General features: G+C 34.8%; 1 protein-coding gene across 2 annotated transcripts in view; it reads left to right on the plus strand.

Moving 5' to 3' along the window:
• Positions 1-16862, plus strand: part of ZZZ3 (zinc finger ZZ-type containing 3) — a 102643-nt gene that overhangs the window by 31764 nt on the left and 54017 nt on the right. For both annotated transcript variants that reach the window (XM_082678310.1, XM_082678311.1), the window contains exons 2-3: positions 10116-10249; positions 11860-12013. The gene's annotated coding sequence lies outside the window, so the exon portion shown is untranslated. The remainder of the gene's footprint in view (positions 1-10115; positions 10250-11859; positions 12014-16862) is intronic.

A 16862-nucleotide genomic window follows, 5' to 3' on the forward strand; every position in this document is an offset into this window, starting at 1 on the left:
AAACTCCTAGGGGAATAGTTTGAGGGAGGGTGGGCAAGCTTACTGTCATGCAGTGACTTTACCCTTGTTTTTAACTAGAGCAGCTTTACTTTCTTCTGTTTCTTTAGCATATAATTTAAGAGTTCTTGCTTTAAAAAAGAGTTCGGAAAATACCACATGTGCTCAGTGGTATGATAAGAGCTATGCACAGGATTCCCTGAGAACATATAGCTTCTTTATAGCTAAAGTCTTTTTTTTTTAATTAATTAATTTTTTTGGGTGCGTTGGGTCTTTGTTGCTGTGTGCGGGCTTTCTGTAGTTGCGGCGAGCGGGAGCTACTCTTCCTTGCGGTGCGCGGGCTTCTCATTGTGGTGGCTTCTCGTTGCGGAGCACAGGCTCTAGGCGTGCAGGCTTCAGTAGTTGTGGCGCTCGGGCTTAGTTGCTCCATGGCATAGTGGGATCTTCCCGGACCAGGGCTGGAACCCGTGTCCCCTGCATTGGCAGGTGGATTCTTAACCTCTCCGCCACCAGGGAAGCCCCACATAGCTTCTTATAGGAGTTGGTTGCATCTGATCTGTGACTTGAAGGGCAAGATAAATGTTAGCTAGCAAAGGAAAGAAGGTAAAGACACTTGAGGCAGAGGTAGTAGTTTTAATCCTTGGTTGTTTGTTTATGAAAATTATCCTTGGAACTCTTATATACCTCTACACTTTGTGATAATTCATCAAGCTGCATGTTTAAAATTTGCGTACTTCTCTGTATGTATACCATACTTTTAATAGGTAAGTTAAAAATAACATAAAAAATGAGATAACATAGGGGACTTCCCTGGCGGTCCAGTGGCTAAGACTGTGCTTCTACTGCAGGGGGCATGGGTTTGGTCCCTGGTCAAGGAACTAAGATCCTGCATGCTGCGAGGTACAGCCAAAAAGAGAGAGAGAGAGAGAATATAAAATTTAGATATAATAAAATCACCCCTTTAAAATGTATAATTCAGTAATTTTTAATATATTCACAAAGTTCCATAACCATCACCTTTAGAATACTTTCATCACTCTAAAAAGAAACCCCATACCCATTAGCAATCACTTTCTACCATCTCCTCCCTTCCTCCAGTCTCTGCAACCACTAATCTCCTTTTTGTAGCTTTTGGCTATGAATTTGCCTGTTCTGGATATTTCATATAAATAGAATTATACAATATGTGACCTTTTGTGACTGGCTTCTTTCACTTATGTTTTTAAGGTTCATCCATGTTGTAGCAGGTATCAACACCTCACTCCTTTTTATGGCTGAATGAATATTCCATTGTGTACCACGTTTTATATATCCATTCAGCAGTTTATGGACATTTGGGTTGTTTTCACTTTTTGCCTATTATGAATAATGTTGCTATGAACATTCATGGACAAGTTTTTGTGTGAAAGTGTTTTCTTTTTGCTGGGTATATATCTAGGAGTGAAATTTCTGGGTCATATGGTAATTCTATCTTTAACTTATTAAGGACCTGCCAGACTTTTCCAAAGCAGCTGCAACATTTTGTATTTACACCAGCAAGTTATGAGGGTACCAATTTCTCCATATCCTGTCAGTATTGTTATCCATTTTTTTGTCATATTAATCATAGTGGGTATGAAGTGATATTTCATTTTGGTTTTGACTTATATTTCCCTGATGACCAATGATATTCAGCATCTTTTCATGTGCTTATTGGCTTTTTGTACATCTTTTTTGCAGAAATATGTATTCAAGTCCATTGCTCATTTTTTAGATTGCTTGTCTTTTTGTTTAGTTGTAAAGGTTCTTTGTAGATGAGTGATTTACAGATATTTTCTGTCATTCTGTGGTTTGTCTCGTTATCTTGATACAGTTCTTAGAAGCACCAAAGGTTTAAATTTTGATGATTCCAGTTTATCTGTATTTTCCTTTGGTTGCTTCTTTCTTTTTAGTTTTAATTTTTAAATTGTGGTAGAATATCCATAACATAAAATTGACCATTTTAAAAATTGAAGTATAGTTGATTTACACTATTGTGTTAGTTTCAGGTGTAAAGCATAGTGATTCAGTATTTTTGCAGATTATATTCTATTATAGGTTATTACAAGATTAAAGTATATAATTCCCTGTGCTGTATGGTATATCCTTGTTGCTTATCTATTTTATAGTAGTTTGTATCTATCAATCCCATACTGCTAATTTGTCCCTCCCCCCTTCCCTCTCCCTTTTGGTAACCACAAGTTTGTTTTCTGTATCTGTGAGTCTGTTTTGCATATATATTCATTTGTATTATTTTTTAGATTTCACATGTAAGTGATATAATATAGTATATGTCTTCCTGTCTGACTTATTTCACTAAGCCTAATCTCTAAGTCTATCCATGTTGCTGCAAATGGCAGTATTTCATTCTTTTTGTGGCTAATATTCATGTGTGTGTGTGTGTGTGTGTGTGTGTGTGTGTGTGTGTGTGAGTCCGTAAAATTGACCATTTTTAAAGTGTACAGTTTTGTTTTTTTTTTTTGGCCGCATTGGGTCTTCGTTGCTGTGCGCAGACTTTCCTAGTTGCGGTGAGTGGGGGCTACTCTTCATTGCGGTGCTTGGGCTCCAGGTGCACGGGCCTCAGTAGTTCTGGCACGCGGGCTCAGTAGTTGTGGCTCTCGGCCTTGGTTGCTCCGCGGCATGTGGGATTTTCCTGGACCAGAGCTCAAACCCGTGTCCCCTCCATTGGCAGGCAGATTCTTAACCACTGCGCCGCCAGGGAAGTCCCTAAAGTGTACAGTTTTAATGGCATTAAGTACATTCACATTGTTGGGCAGTCATCACTATCATCCACCTCTAGAACTAATTTGATTTTGTAAAACTATAACTCTATCCATTAAACAATAACTTTCCATTACCCTCTTTCCCTAGTCTCTGGAAACCACCAGTGTATTTTCTATCTCTATGAATTTGACTACTTTAGTTACCTCATATAAGTGGAATCGTGTAGTATTTGTCCTTGGTTGCTTGTGCTTTAAGGGTTATATGTAAGAAACCATTGTCTAATCCAGGGTAAAAAGGATTTATATTTATTTTTCTTCAAGGAATATTATAATTTTAGCTCCTACACATTGGTCTTTGATTCATTTTTAGTTAATTTTTGAATGTAATGCAAAAATAGGTGTCCAACTTTCTCTTGCATGTGGATATTCCATTTTTGTTAGCACCATTTTTGGGGAAGATTATTTTTTCCCCCATTGATTTATCTTGGTTCCCTTGTTGGAATAATTATCTTTTAAATACGGAATCTACAGTTATACCACTTCTTCTTTTTTTTTTTTTAATTTATCTATTTATTTGGTTGTGTCGGGTCTTAGTTGCGGCATGTGGGATCTTTTGTTGTGGCATGTGGGCTTCTCTCTAGTTGTGGCACACAGGCTCCAGAACGCACGGGCTCTGTAGTTGCGGCACACAGGCTCTCTAGTTGAGGTTCGTGAGATCTTAGTTCCCCGACCAAGGGTCGAACCCACGTCCCCTGCGTTGGAAGGCGAATTCTTAACCACTGGACCACCAGGGAAGTCCCTCCTTGTTTCTTAATATTAATAATTTATATATATTTTTTCCTGATCAGTCTGGCAAGAGATTTATCAGTTTTATTGATGTTTGTTTTTCTGTTTTCAGTTTTCATTGATTTCTGTTCTTTATTATTCCCTTTGTTTTTTATATGGGTTATATTATTCCTTTTTTCCCTAGTTTCTTAAGGTGGAAGTTGATGTTGTTATATTGAGTTCTTATTTCTTTTCTAATGTTTTCTGCTATAAATTTTCCTTTAAGTGCTGCTTTTGTTGCATCCCACAGATGCTAATATGTTGTGTTTTTATTTTCATTTAGTTACACTATTTTCTAATTTCTCCCTTCATTTCTCTTTCTTCTTTGACTCATGGGGTATTTAGAAACATGCTATTTATTTTGAGATATTTCGGGATTTTGAGATATACTTTTAGTATTGATTTCTAATTTAATTCCATCATGGTTAATTTATATTACTTGAATCTTTAAAAATTTATTGATATTCTTTCCAAGCAACTTTTTCCAAATAACTATTTTAAAACTGATTTTAGACCATTTACATTAGCTGTAGTTAAGTTTAAACCTACTACCTTGCTATTGTTTAAAATTTTTTCCTATATTGTCTTTGTTCTCTTTTCCCTCTTTCTGCCTTCTTTTGGATTTAGTATTTTTTTTTATGTTTTATTTTATTTCTTTTGTTGGCTTATTAACTATCATCTTTTTTTTTTTTTTGCAAGTGATTGCTTTTAGGGTTCATAGTCTACATCTTTAACTTATCACAGAGTATCTTGAAATTATATTATACCACTTCACATGTAATATAAGAACCTTACAACATTGTATTGTTGTAAGGTTGTTGTGCTATTATTACCTGGTTGTTGTGCTATTATTACCTTCCTGGTTGTTGTGCTACTATTGCCTTTCTGGTTGTTGTGCTATTATTACCTTTTACTTCTGTGCATGTTATAAACTTCACAGTATATTGGTATTATTTTGTTTTAAATAGTCAATTATCTTTTTTAAAAAAATAAATTTATTTATTTATTCATTTTTGGCTGCATTGAGTCTTTGTTGCTGCGTGCAGGCTTTCTCTAGTTGGCGGTGGCTTCTCTTGTTGCGGAGCACAGGCTCTAGGCGTGCGGGCTTCAGTAGTTGTGGTGCATGGGCTTAGTTGCTCCGAGGCATGTGGGATCTTCCGGGCCCAGGGCTCGAACCCGTGTCCCCGGCATTGGCAGGGGATTCTTAACCACTGCGCCACCTGGGAAGTCCCAGTTATCTTTTAAAGAGATATAACAACTAAGGGGAAAACTCTTTTAGATTTACCCTCATTTTCCATTTCTGGTGCTTTTCATTCATTTGGTTAGATCCAGAGTTCCAACCAGTATCTTTTTTCTTCTGCCTAAAGAACTTCTTTTAACATTTTTTGGGGGTGGGTGGGGGCTGTGCCACGCAGCATGCAGGATCTTAGTTCCCTAACCAGAGATCGAACCCACGTCCCGTGCAGTGGAAGCGCAGAGTCTTAACCACTGGACCGCCAGGGAAGTCCTCTAACATTTCCTATAGTTTATTTCTGTTGGTGATGGCATCTTCCAACATTTACCATTTGAAATCATCTTTATTTCAACTTACAGAACATATCTTTCAAAAACTATCGAATTATCAGTTGATAGTTTCTTTCAGTATGAAGGTAAACTTCACTGTCTTGTGTCTTGTGTTGTTTCTAGTGAATAGTCTGCTTTCAATCTTATTCTTCCCGTGTATATAATGTGTCATTTTTCTCCATCTGCTTTTAAGATATTCTTTTTTTTTTTTTTTTAACTTATTTAAAGCAATTTGCTTATGATGTGCTGTGCTTTTCTTCATGTTTCTTGTGCTTGGGGTTTAGTCTCTGTGATCTGTGTGTTTATAATTTCCGTCAAATTTGAAAAATTTGGGGCCATTACTTTTTCAGACATTTTTTTCTGCTTTTGTGCACTCCAGTTACCCATCTACTAGGCCGCTTGACATTGTCTCACAGCTCATTTATGCTTTTTTTATTCAGTTTTGTTTGTCTCTGTGCTTTATTTTGTAGTTTCTGTTGCTATGCTTTCATGTTCATTGACATTTTCTTTGCAGTATCTAATCTGCTGTTTATCCCAACCAGCATTTTTCATTACTAGAAGAATCAATTTTTAAAAATATCTTTCATATCTGTACCTAACATGCTTAACCTTTCCATTTATCTTTCTGAATGTATTAACAACAGTTATAATAACTGATTTAATGTTCCTGCCTAGTAAATCTTTCATGTATGTGTCCTTTTTAATTGATTGATTTTCTCATTATATGTAGTATCTTCCTGTTTCTTAGCATGTCTGGTAATTTTTTATTAGATGCCAGGCATTGTCAGTTTTACGTTGTTTGGTGCTAGACGTTTTTGTATTCCTATAAATATTTTTGAGTTTTGTTCTGGGATACAGTTAAGTTCCTTGCAAATGGATTTATTCTTTTGGGGCTTGCTTTTAATCTTTGTTAGGTGGGACTAGAGCAATCTTTAGTCTAGAGCTCATTTTGTCCCACTACTGAAGCAATGCCCTCCTGAGCACTGTACTTGATGTCTTATGAATTATGAGTTTTTCTACTCTAGCTGATAGGTATACAAACTATTCCTGGCCCTGTGTGAGCCACGGGCAGTGGTATACTAGAGCTTGTGAGGGCCAGTTTTCAAAATATTGGGAAGTTTGTGAGCTGGCTTAATTCTTAATAGAATTAAATTATACACACTTACAGTTAAATCAGTTATATTAAGAATAAAGGTGATAAATACTCAAAACTCATTACTTGCAAATTATATTATTACTTATTACTATTTTGATGCTTTGGTGGTAATTTATTATATCACTATTTTAGAAATATTCTGTAATGTTTAATGTGTTATCATGTATCTCTTCCCATCTTTGCACTCAGTGTTATTCCTTGATAGCTTGAAATTGGCCATGGGTAGGAGTATTCACACCAGAGTCATTGGTAATCCTGCAAACCAGGAACTATAAACCACCAACTGCCCTTGGTTGTTACACATTTTCTAGCGTACCCCTGGCTATGGGTAAGAGTGGTTTTCCAGGCCTTGGATACACTGCATATACTGATCAGTGCTCAGCTCAAGACTTGAGGAGGATCTCTGCAGATCTCCTGAGGTCTTACTTGCTCTCTCTGAAGCTGCCTCCTCTCTGGTACAAGTGTTCTGGGAACCTTAGCTACTTGGGTCTCCCCAGACTCTGTGCTTCATTTTCTTAAATCAGGGAGACTGCTTTGCCTGGGATCACCCTCCTCACTCTGAAGCTTGGAAACTCTCCAAGCAGGAAGCTGGGGCTTTGCTTTATTTGTTTCTTCTCTTTCATCGATCACTCTCCTATATTGTCTGGTTTCCAGTGTCTGAAAAACATTTTCATATATTTTGCCCAGATTTTTAGTTGTTTCGGATAGGAACGTAAATCTCATCTCTGTTACCCTGTCTTGGCCAGAAGCGGAAGTCCCTTGGAAGTTTTAGATAAGAGAGTGACAGAAATGTGCGCTTTAGACCCCGCTGTAGACCATGCATTTGTAAGGGACAAGACTTAAAGTAGAGGGACCAATTATAAGTCATGTGGGTTAGTTCAAGTGAGAAGTGATGAAGGCCTAATGTTAGTCATGGATGACACTAGAGAGGTGGAGAACGATTTGAGAAACGTGTATGGGGAAGAACCTAGTTCAGGGTTTGTAAAAGGATGGGTCATGAGCCATTTACATCTCAATCACCTGTAGTGTGTTTGATAAAAATGAAGATTCTGTGTCCTGCCCCACCTTTATTGAATCTGAATTTCTAAGGATGAGGTTTAAAAATTTGTATTTTAAATAAGCCCCTAGGGTAATGCTTACAAACACTAAAGTTTCAGAAGAAAGTGATGGAATTTTTTTTTTCAAAGGGTGAGCCTCATCTTTGGGGGATCCCTACATTGGAATGACCTGAAGTGGTTAATTAAAAATAAAGATTTATGTGTGCATGTCCAGAACTGCTGAATCTGAATTTCTGGGGCAGTTAGTTCCAGGAATTTCCTAGGCACACTAAAGTTTGCCTGCTTTGCAGGTATAATCTCACTGAACTTCATAGTAACCCTGAGATGTAGTCGGCAGGTATTATGTCTCCTGTTTTATAGGTGAAGAAATGAAATGCAGAAGTGCAAAGTGGTTTTCTCTTGGTCAAACAGTTATTATTGATGGTGGGTAGAGAATCATATTTCCTTCTCCTTCCACCAAATCTGATGCTCTTTCTATTCCTTTCTGTTGACTATGTAATAGGCTTATCTCTGAAATCTGTAGGAGGCATCCAAGATGTTGCATCTGTGGTTACAAACAATTTAGGGAGCCAGGAAAGTGTGATCTTCTTGGTCATACTTTGTACCAAGTGAAAATTCGGTTCAGCTCTCTATAGCAAGTAACTGTGATAAACTTAATTGTCTAGAAAAAGTATTTTTGTCTTTGACCATTATATTAATGCTTTTTACAACCAGCTTTGAATGTCCCTCTCTCTGTTTTCTTTTAAAATCACTTAAAGCCATAGTGTACTGCAGTGCATGTGTTCAGTATTTTTCTTATAACAATTGAAGAATTGGGTGTGAAATATGAATCTATATTATAACCTTTGTTCTGAGTTTTTATCCCCAAGGTCTTATAAAACTAAAAAAAAAAAATTCAGTGTCTTATAATTTAGATTGCATTTAGCTTGGATGTCACTGTTTTACTTTTATAGTATGTTGTGTGGCTTATAACTTTGCTATATTAGTAGAACTGATATATTTTCTAGTGAGATTTTCTGTAGTCTTTTGAAGTGATTTCATATGTGCCATGAATCTGAGATCCGTAATCTGTTTAACACAGTAGTACTAGTGTTAGACTGCAAATGGTAGGAAAAGTAATTCTTTTCAGTCAAGATTGGTTTCTGGATTTGCTTTTGGAATTCTTGAATAGTCAATGAATTTTGTTAGTACGTGAAAACAAGCAAAGCTCTGTGGCAAAGAATAAATAAGCCCTTAGGAATGGGATTTAAATGGTTTGTTTTCTATTTTGTATGCGTTTCAAAAGACAAAGTAGCTAAGTTTTTTAAACTTCTGGAAGTAAGTTATATATTTAAATAGTTCAAATTTAAAAATTATTGTAGTTTGTCACAATTCTAAGTAGCTTTTCTGCTCCAGAAAGCATATAGTATTTGTGCAGAATCTTAAATATGAAATGTATAGTGAATGAAATGAAGACTGCTATGTAGGGAATATAAGAAGAGTTTTGACTATTTTAACTCCTTGCTTGTTACAAGAGAATTTATATCAACTTTTAAATTTAGGAATACCTAGATCTGTATTAACTTTTTTTGGCATTTCCTAAAGTCTTTTTTAACGTTTGAAAACAAATGAGGTAATGCACTGACAGTCCAGTGGTTAGGACTCTGTGCTTCCACTGCAGGGGACCCAGGTTCAATCCCTGGTCGGGGAACTAGGATCCCACAAGATGTGTGGAGTGGCGGGGGAAAAAAAAAAGAAAACAAATAATAGGAATGAAGTGTTTGAGGATAGATATTAGTATTTCTTAATCGCTGTCTATTTTTTTTTCCTCCAATTAAAAAAAATTTAAATATAATTGATATTATGTTAGTTTTCTACTGTATTTTAGTGAAACTTTTCACTGAGAACATGTCAGGTTGACAACTCCAGTAACAAATTTTATCCACAAAACAGATGTAAGGCTATCTGCATTTTCTGTGTAGATTTTGGAATTTGGGATGGTACACCATGCTGAATCATTTTAGAATGCCATTGATAGATTTCTTTGACATACATATGACTTTTTTTTAGCTTATTTTTCCAATAATAAATGGGTAGAAATGACTTAAAGTTTTATATAATGCTTTTCATTATCATTGTAAGCACATTGATGTGTTTCTCAGACTTGTAACCTACAACCATGTGTATGTTTTTAAGAAGCTTACTTTTTTTTAAGGAACGTTTGTACAGCTACATCTTGATTTGTTTCTTCACTTATTTTGTCACATTTATTTTCTATTTATATTCAAAATAACATGGTCAGATTAGTCACAGAGGGATAATCTAACCAAGACAAAAATGTTACTTTAAAAGACATAGAATGTTTTAAAGTCACATTTAGGGGAAAGTCATGATCTTTTTTTACTGCATTCTTAAGCTTCTAGATTTATTCCCTAATATTGTTATAAAACACAAAAAAGTACTTTTCTATTAATGTCTGAGAAATTACAGATATATCTGTATGTCTACATTGGTAGTCAGAAAAGGAATCTAAGAAGCTCTAAAACTTGTAAGAATTTTAATTTAAAATTAAATTTGAAATATTTTATGTGGGTACTGTGAGAAGCATTTGTAAGAGTGTTAAATCATCTTAGTCTGCTAAAAAGTAACATATTTTGTAGCTAAATATAAGGAATTATTTGTGAAATTTATTAGAAAATGCAGTGTGTGGTGTGTTAAGAAATATTATCAGTTTTATCCACAAATCTGTAAACAGTAACACATCCATAGTGACTATATTGTGGTTTCCCTTCACAGATATCAAGTTGTGCTAGTACAACCATATAAATAAGTAATACCTGAAGTCACAGTGTAACATGGACATTAACAGTGATGACAGATAAATGCAGACGCTTGGGAATCAAATACTAGGCGAAACACTTTTTAAAAAGGTAAGAAAAAATGTAATCTTAATTAAGGCCAAGTGGGCTTTAGTTAGTAGAAGTAATTGAAGTTTCCTTTTCACTGTATTAGGCTTTTAAGAAGCCTAATCTGCCTAATCATCTGCATGATCCTGTTTATCTTAATACTGGTAGGACTCAGCTGTAAGTATCAGTTCTTCTGTGAAAATAACTGTTGCAGATCTCCTTGCCTGGCAAATATAATGGATGATGTTTCAACAGCAAACCCTACCCAAATAGGATAGTAACGTGACTGATTGGAACTTGATAGAGCGCTGGAATGGGCGTGCCAGCGGATACTCAGAGACACATCCTAAACTGTGGATCCTCTTTGGCTCTGTTGTTTGCTACCATCTCCATACACCATACAGTGTAATGCTTTACCATGTTTGTGAAAGGATTTCAGGGCTGAGTACAAAGGCGTTGGCAATTCGAATGTTATAAGAAGAGTGAAGTTTCAAGTCAAGGGTTACTTTTTTGTAGGACCATTTTTCACTGTGCACCCTCCTCATGTTAATTTAGAACATTTTTTAATGTAGTATTAAATAATTTTATTTAGACAATTTTCCTACCTTGTGCTTTTCAAGAATTTAGAAGACATATCTGGGAGAGGTTGCATCTATAGATATTAGATATTAGCCTTGTTGCCCTCTTGCTGACTTAAACTGTAATCTATTTATTTTTTCTAGGCAGTAAATCTAGTTTACAAAGCTTGATAATTGCATCAGTTTTTATTTAAAAAATTTTTTTGCATTAGTTTTTAAGTTGCAATCTTTTACCAAAAATAGTGTCACTTCTAGAATATCTAGTTTTATGTTTATAATAAAGTGACAGTTTCCATCATGAACATCGTTAGTCTTTTTCCTGGTGTTCCTCCTTGTTTTTGGATGGGCACTCATAGTAACCCATTTATCCAGATTCTCTGAAAAGGATATCATAATACATTATTATAAAGTAAAACTGTAATTAGCCAGACTGTCCAAGAAATGGATTATAATTAGATTAATTAAAATATCTGGCCAACTGGGTACTAAAGCCAGAAAATCCTTATGTTTTTGTTTTTGTTGAAAATCCATATGCCAAAAATAATAGAAATTTCCCTTTATAAAAAATTTCCCTTTGTAAAGTCTTGTAGCACTTTATATAACCAAAGTTATAATGTATATATATTGCAGAAGACTTGGTTGATTCTTTGTTGTACATAATCTAAATTAATTTTGTTGTTCAGTTCCTAGTTTTAAATACCTGAAAGCCAAACTTTGGTAAGGCCTCTAGAATAAGAGTAAGAGATTATAAATTCCGTATGAGAAATCTTCTTATCAAGGGCAGTCTTTGGGTCACCTCAAAACAATATTGCCTTAGACTCTAGAAAAGAACTGAGTTACATTTTGACTCAAAATAATACTGAGTTGTTGTAAAGATTTAGTATATTTCAAGCTCTTTTTGGTTTGTTTTTGTTGGTTTCTAAAAATCCTTTTCCAGTTTCTTGATATATCTGAGGCTACAAAGTTAACAAGAATTACCAAAGATGTTACTAAAATATTTTAGCATAAGTTAATTTGATTCTTTAATTCTTTTTTTTTATTATTTTATTTTTAAAGAAAGGAATTTAGGAAGTTCTAGTATTCTCCATGGCTGAAGCTGAGAGTCTGAAACCATGATGCTTAAGCTCTATTCTAGATCATAGCTCCAACTCCTTCAGGATATAAGGAAAAGAGATAATATTTCCACAATGATAGATCTTTGGTTATACAGGTAAGTTATTTAGTTTTGTAGTAGTGAAGACAACTATAGTCTGTTTGTTTGCCTGTAATTAAGGAGAGGAGGCTTGTTATTTTTCTATACTTCCTTCGGTGCATGGAAAATTCTGCAGTCTGGGTAGCTGTTCATAGGAGCGCAGAGCTATAGGGAATGGCGTAGGGATGATATATTTTTCCAACAGGGGATAAATGAAGTGACTTAAAGTACATTGGAATCTCTAGAGCATTATACCTTTCTTTGACACTCTAGGTATTTTTGATTCAAGGGTAGTATGAAATTCCTTGACTTCTCTTTCTCCTCAGTTGTCTTTTTAAGTGTATATTCATTCAGCTCTCTCTATATCTATGTCTCTCTGCCTACCCCTTCGCCCCTCTCTGAATGGGGAAGAAAGAAGAGATCCCTTTAAACAGGGGATCAAGGTAGTATGTAATAGAGTTCCCAGGGTTCAAAGAGACTGATATTAAGAACCTTAAGTTGAATTACATAGATAGGTCCCCAGGTCTCACTCTCCTTCTTTTAACCTTATAGATACTTTTGACATTATAGATAATAGTGGTAATTGCTCAGTGAAGAAATTTGTCTTAAAAGAATTGTATGACAAGGATAGTCCCTAAACCGTTATTAAACAGTTCCTGTTTATGTTCTAGACAAATAGAAAAAGAATCATTGGTAACACTTCGCAATTGCTCTTGTTCTTTTTGCCTTTCACTTTGGTTTGTCTACATGGTATCATGACCAGTTCCTAAAAATTGTTCACTTAATAAAACTAAATAAATATCAGCTAGAACATTGATGTTAATGAAGGATTGCCAGTCCTTCAATTCCCAAAATAAACCATACTACTTCAGTAATTATAGTGGAAAAAAAAGCTTACAGGCAGTGTCTTTGAAATATCTTTTGAGATTTCTAAAGTAAAGGTGATAGATAGCTGGAGTAGTGTTTCATTAGGTGGACCATTTTACTTTCAGTCACTGAAACAGTGGTACAGATGTGATCACAGGGGCTGGAAATTTATGATCTGAAACATAGCTGATACTGTTTCAGAGAGCGTTTCAGAATCCTATAATTATATTTGAGAATCCTATAATTAGATCCTACAAGTAGATTCAAATTTGGGAGAGGGTAGTTCAGCAGTAAATAAATGGGTGAGACATTGAATTATAGGTAGGATTTGGGCCTTAATGTGAATGGACAGGGTAAAATTAGGTTGACTCTCCTTCTGAGATATGTCCTGCAATAGAATGAAAACTCACGAAGGTGGGGAAGAGAGGAATTCTAGTGATTGATTATATTCTCTTCCCTCTATTGTGGAAAATGCCATATTCATTAGTTTGTGGGTAACATAGGAAAAACGTCATTCTAGTTGCTAGATTGGGTTTTGCCCATATGAATCTGTTAACTAACAGTTTCCCTTAATTCTAAAACTAGAGTGATTGATTGAATTACCAGTTCTAGTTAGGTGCTGGCTAATGTTTAAACCATGTTAACTATTTACTTAACTAGCAGGGGTATTTTCTGAGATACTTTGTTTGTAAATGAGTTTTTTTCTCTTCCTTTAGCAACCTAATTTTTGGCTGGAATATAATTTTGTACTCCAAACCTCTTCACTAAATTTCTTTAGTAACTCTTGTGTTATGCAGCTAAAATGAGGAAGACAACTGCTTTTTAGTCTATAATACTTTACACAGCATGGCAAAACAATGTTGAGACTTGGTTGAGATAATTGGAACATTGTTAGTCTCTTTTCGGTAATTGAATTTTGCACTCAGTTTATCAGATAACTACAGAAAATATGTGTCTTTATAAATGCTTATTCAAAAATAGAAAAGATAATGAAGAAAAAGGTTAGAACAGAAGAAAAAAATCATTAGAAGGAAGAGTGTTGAAATTTCACTTAACTCTAATCTTCAGAATTTTAACCAATTTAATACCTTAAGTATATGTAATATGTTAATTTCAGGCAAGAGATTTTTATAGTCCTCTATTTGGTGCTTCCTTAGCCAAAGGGATAATGGTTTTATTTATAAATTTTTTATTATTAGGATCGAATAAAGAATTAAAGGATATGTTATAAATGGTCTAATTTAGTGTGAAACTTGATATATTTTAATAGACTACTGTCTGGATGCAGTGGTCTAAAGCACTGCTTCTCAAACCCTAATAGACATTTAATGACCTAGGAATCAAATTAATTGGAAGGTCTAAGGCAGGGCCTGATATTCTGCATTTGTAACAAGCTTCCAGTAGATGTCCATGGTGCTAGTTCTCAGGCCACACTTTTTTTTTTTTTTTAAGACTTTTATACTTTACTTTAAGGACAGTAAATATGAGTCACCAAATTTCTATACAAAATATTCTATTGGTTTCTTTATTATTATTATTTTTTTTTACTTTTTATTGGAGTATAGTCTATTTACAATGTTGTGTTAGTTTCAGGTGTTCAGGCCACACTTTGAGTTGCAAGAGTTTGAGGTACCACAAGGGTTCTTATCACAAAACAGTTTCATTTAAAATATGGCCCAATAGCATAGGGTTTGAGAACTCTAAAACTTGGACTTCATTGTAGTTGTGAACGGAATAAAAATATTTTTAGGGAGCAAAAGAAATGAAAAAAGTTTTAATATTTCATGTTGATCAGTGTTTTGATTGATCACTGGAATAGTGCAGAAATAAAACAGACCCTCATTATAGGTGGTGTTTTATAATGATATATATATATTCTTTGTTAGTAGTTTTGGGTACTACGAATAATAGGATTACTTCATTAATAATGATAAGGCAGAAATTTTGCTCTCATTTGGGTTGGTGTGGAGAGAAAAGGGCTAGGAATGCCTGTTACCAGAATCATTTGAAGTTTATATGCCCTCGATTGGCATCATATTTTTAAAAATAAAGATAAACAGTTTTTTGTGTGTGTGTTTATAAAATATTACTATTGCCAATATTATTTTTGAACCATAAATCACGAATATAATCAAGTTGGCATTAAAGATATTTGCATTAGGTTTTATAAATAAAGTTTATAAAATTAGCTTATGTTTGTTATATTTACATAGGTATTTAATATTTAAAAATCTGTAATCTTCAAATTTGAAGGCTTCAGATTTGGATACATGAAACAAATACATTGATTTTAATATTTTTTAGTTTGTGCTCTTTTGAAACATCATCTGAAGTTTAACTTAAAGTTTTGTAATTAAAAGTGGATGTTTATGGGTCATTCACTGTTTATTACCTGTGAATAAAAATAGACTGTAATCTTGATAAGAAGATTTTAACAGAAGAGAATTATACATCAGGTCTGACTAATGAGTCCCAAAAGAGTAAAAGTTTACTTTGAAAAGCATTATTTTTAAGTTCTGATCAATGTTCCATACTTACTGTTCATGTGATTGCTATGGAATTCTCTAGAAAGAATTTTCACACTTTAATCCCAGGGCTGATTTTGTGAGTCTTGTAAGGTTTTAAAAAATTGTTAATTAAAAATTTAGAAGTATGCCATACTCTGAAACAAAACTAAATTCAACTGACTTACATATTTTACAGGATACTTCTTCACTTTATTCATTTTGTCAGCAGGCAGGAACAAGAAGGCAGTTTCTTCTTTTTGTATGTGATACCGTGTTGCTGTATCTTCTGTAGCTCTTAATAACCTTTCCAACTGTTAGATACTTCTAAGTTGAGGCAAAGGAGAGATTGTATTTGATTTGTGAGGAGAGGGGTAGAATGGCATTTGGAGGGTTATAGGAGAGTGAGCTTGTGGGAAAGCTGGCAAAAGGGATGAGGGAAGAGGTTCCTGTGCAGCTTTGTACTACGACCATTACTGGCCTCTTTTCTCTGTCCATCCTGCACCCCATTTGAAGTCAGGCAGTGAAGTGGCAAAGTACCTTTTGAAAGCTAAATAGAGGAGGAGCAGAAGAATGGAGACTTGAAATTTTAACAGCTCCTTTAATTCTGCTTGTTCGGAGAACCTTGGAAAATAATCACTGAATCGCTCAGTTTATACAAATGGATCAATCAGGGCAGTTTTCAGTTTCCCTCTCATTTGTATTATAGAAGCACCAAAGCATCCACACCAGAAAGCCTGCTCATCTCCTCAACATGCATTAATACTGTGGCATACACATATACTCAGGAGTTGAAAGAAGGAAAGGATGGGGTTATATGTGTATTCCTGATTTCTTAAATGTAATATTTGTTCGGCAGTGTGCTTCTTTCCCTTTTTCTTCTATCCTCTTTAGAATACTTCCTTTCACTTGCTAATTTGTGGCTCTACTTCTAGAGACTAGGGTGCCTTGGCTTTGCTCTGTATTGCTCTTAGCAAGTATAAGCTACGGTTGTGATTTCTGTTCATCTGCTTAGTTATAAAAAATTCTACTGCGATTTCTGTTCATCTGCTTAGTTATAAAAAATTCTACTGCAGCCAAATTTTTTTGGATGCCACGTGGTTTGTTATCAAAGAATTTGACCTGAAACTCATTTTAGTAAGAGTGAATTAAAAAGAGCAGAGCCTGTCTTTTTACCTCCCAGAAGTGTTGAGAAAACATGAGAAGTGATTGGGATAGTTTATATGATAGCTGCTATATAAATTCAAGGTTATTATTTTAATAACCAAGATGAAGTCCTGTCTTTGAGAGAGATCTTTCTGGGCGCTTTGCCCCTGTATATCTGAGAGGTAGATACATAGCGAGGAAGGTTAAGAGCGTGGAATCTAGGGCCCTGCCCAGCAGTTTACTAGCTGTGTGAATTTGGACAGATTACTTAAACTGTATGTGCCTCAGTCTCCTCATTTATGAAGTAGGAATGATAATAAGCACTTATTCTAATTGTTGTTAGACTTAAG

Source organism: Grampus griseus (genome assembly GCF_964374135.1).
Source record: "Grampus griseus genome assembly, chromosome: 1".
In the NCBI taxonomy this organism is placed as follows: Eukaryota; Metazoa; Chordata; class Mammalia; order Artiodactyla; family Delphinidae; genus Grampus; species Grampus griseus.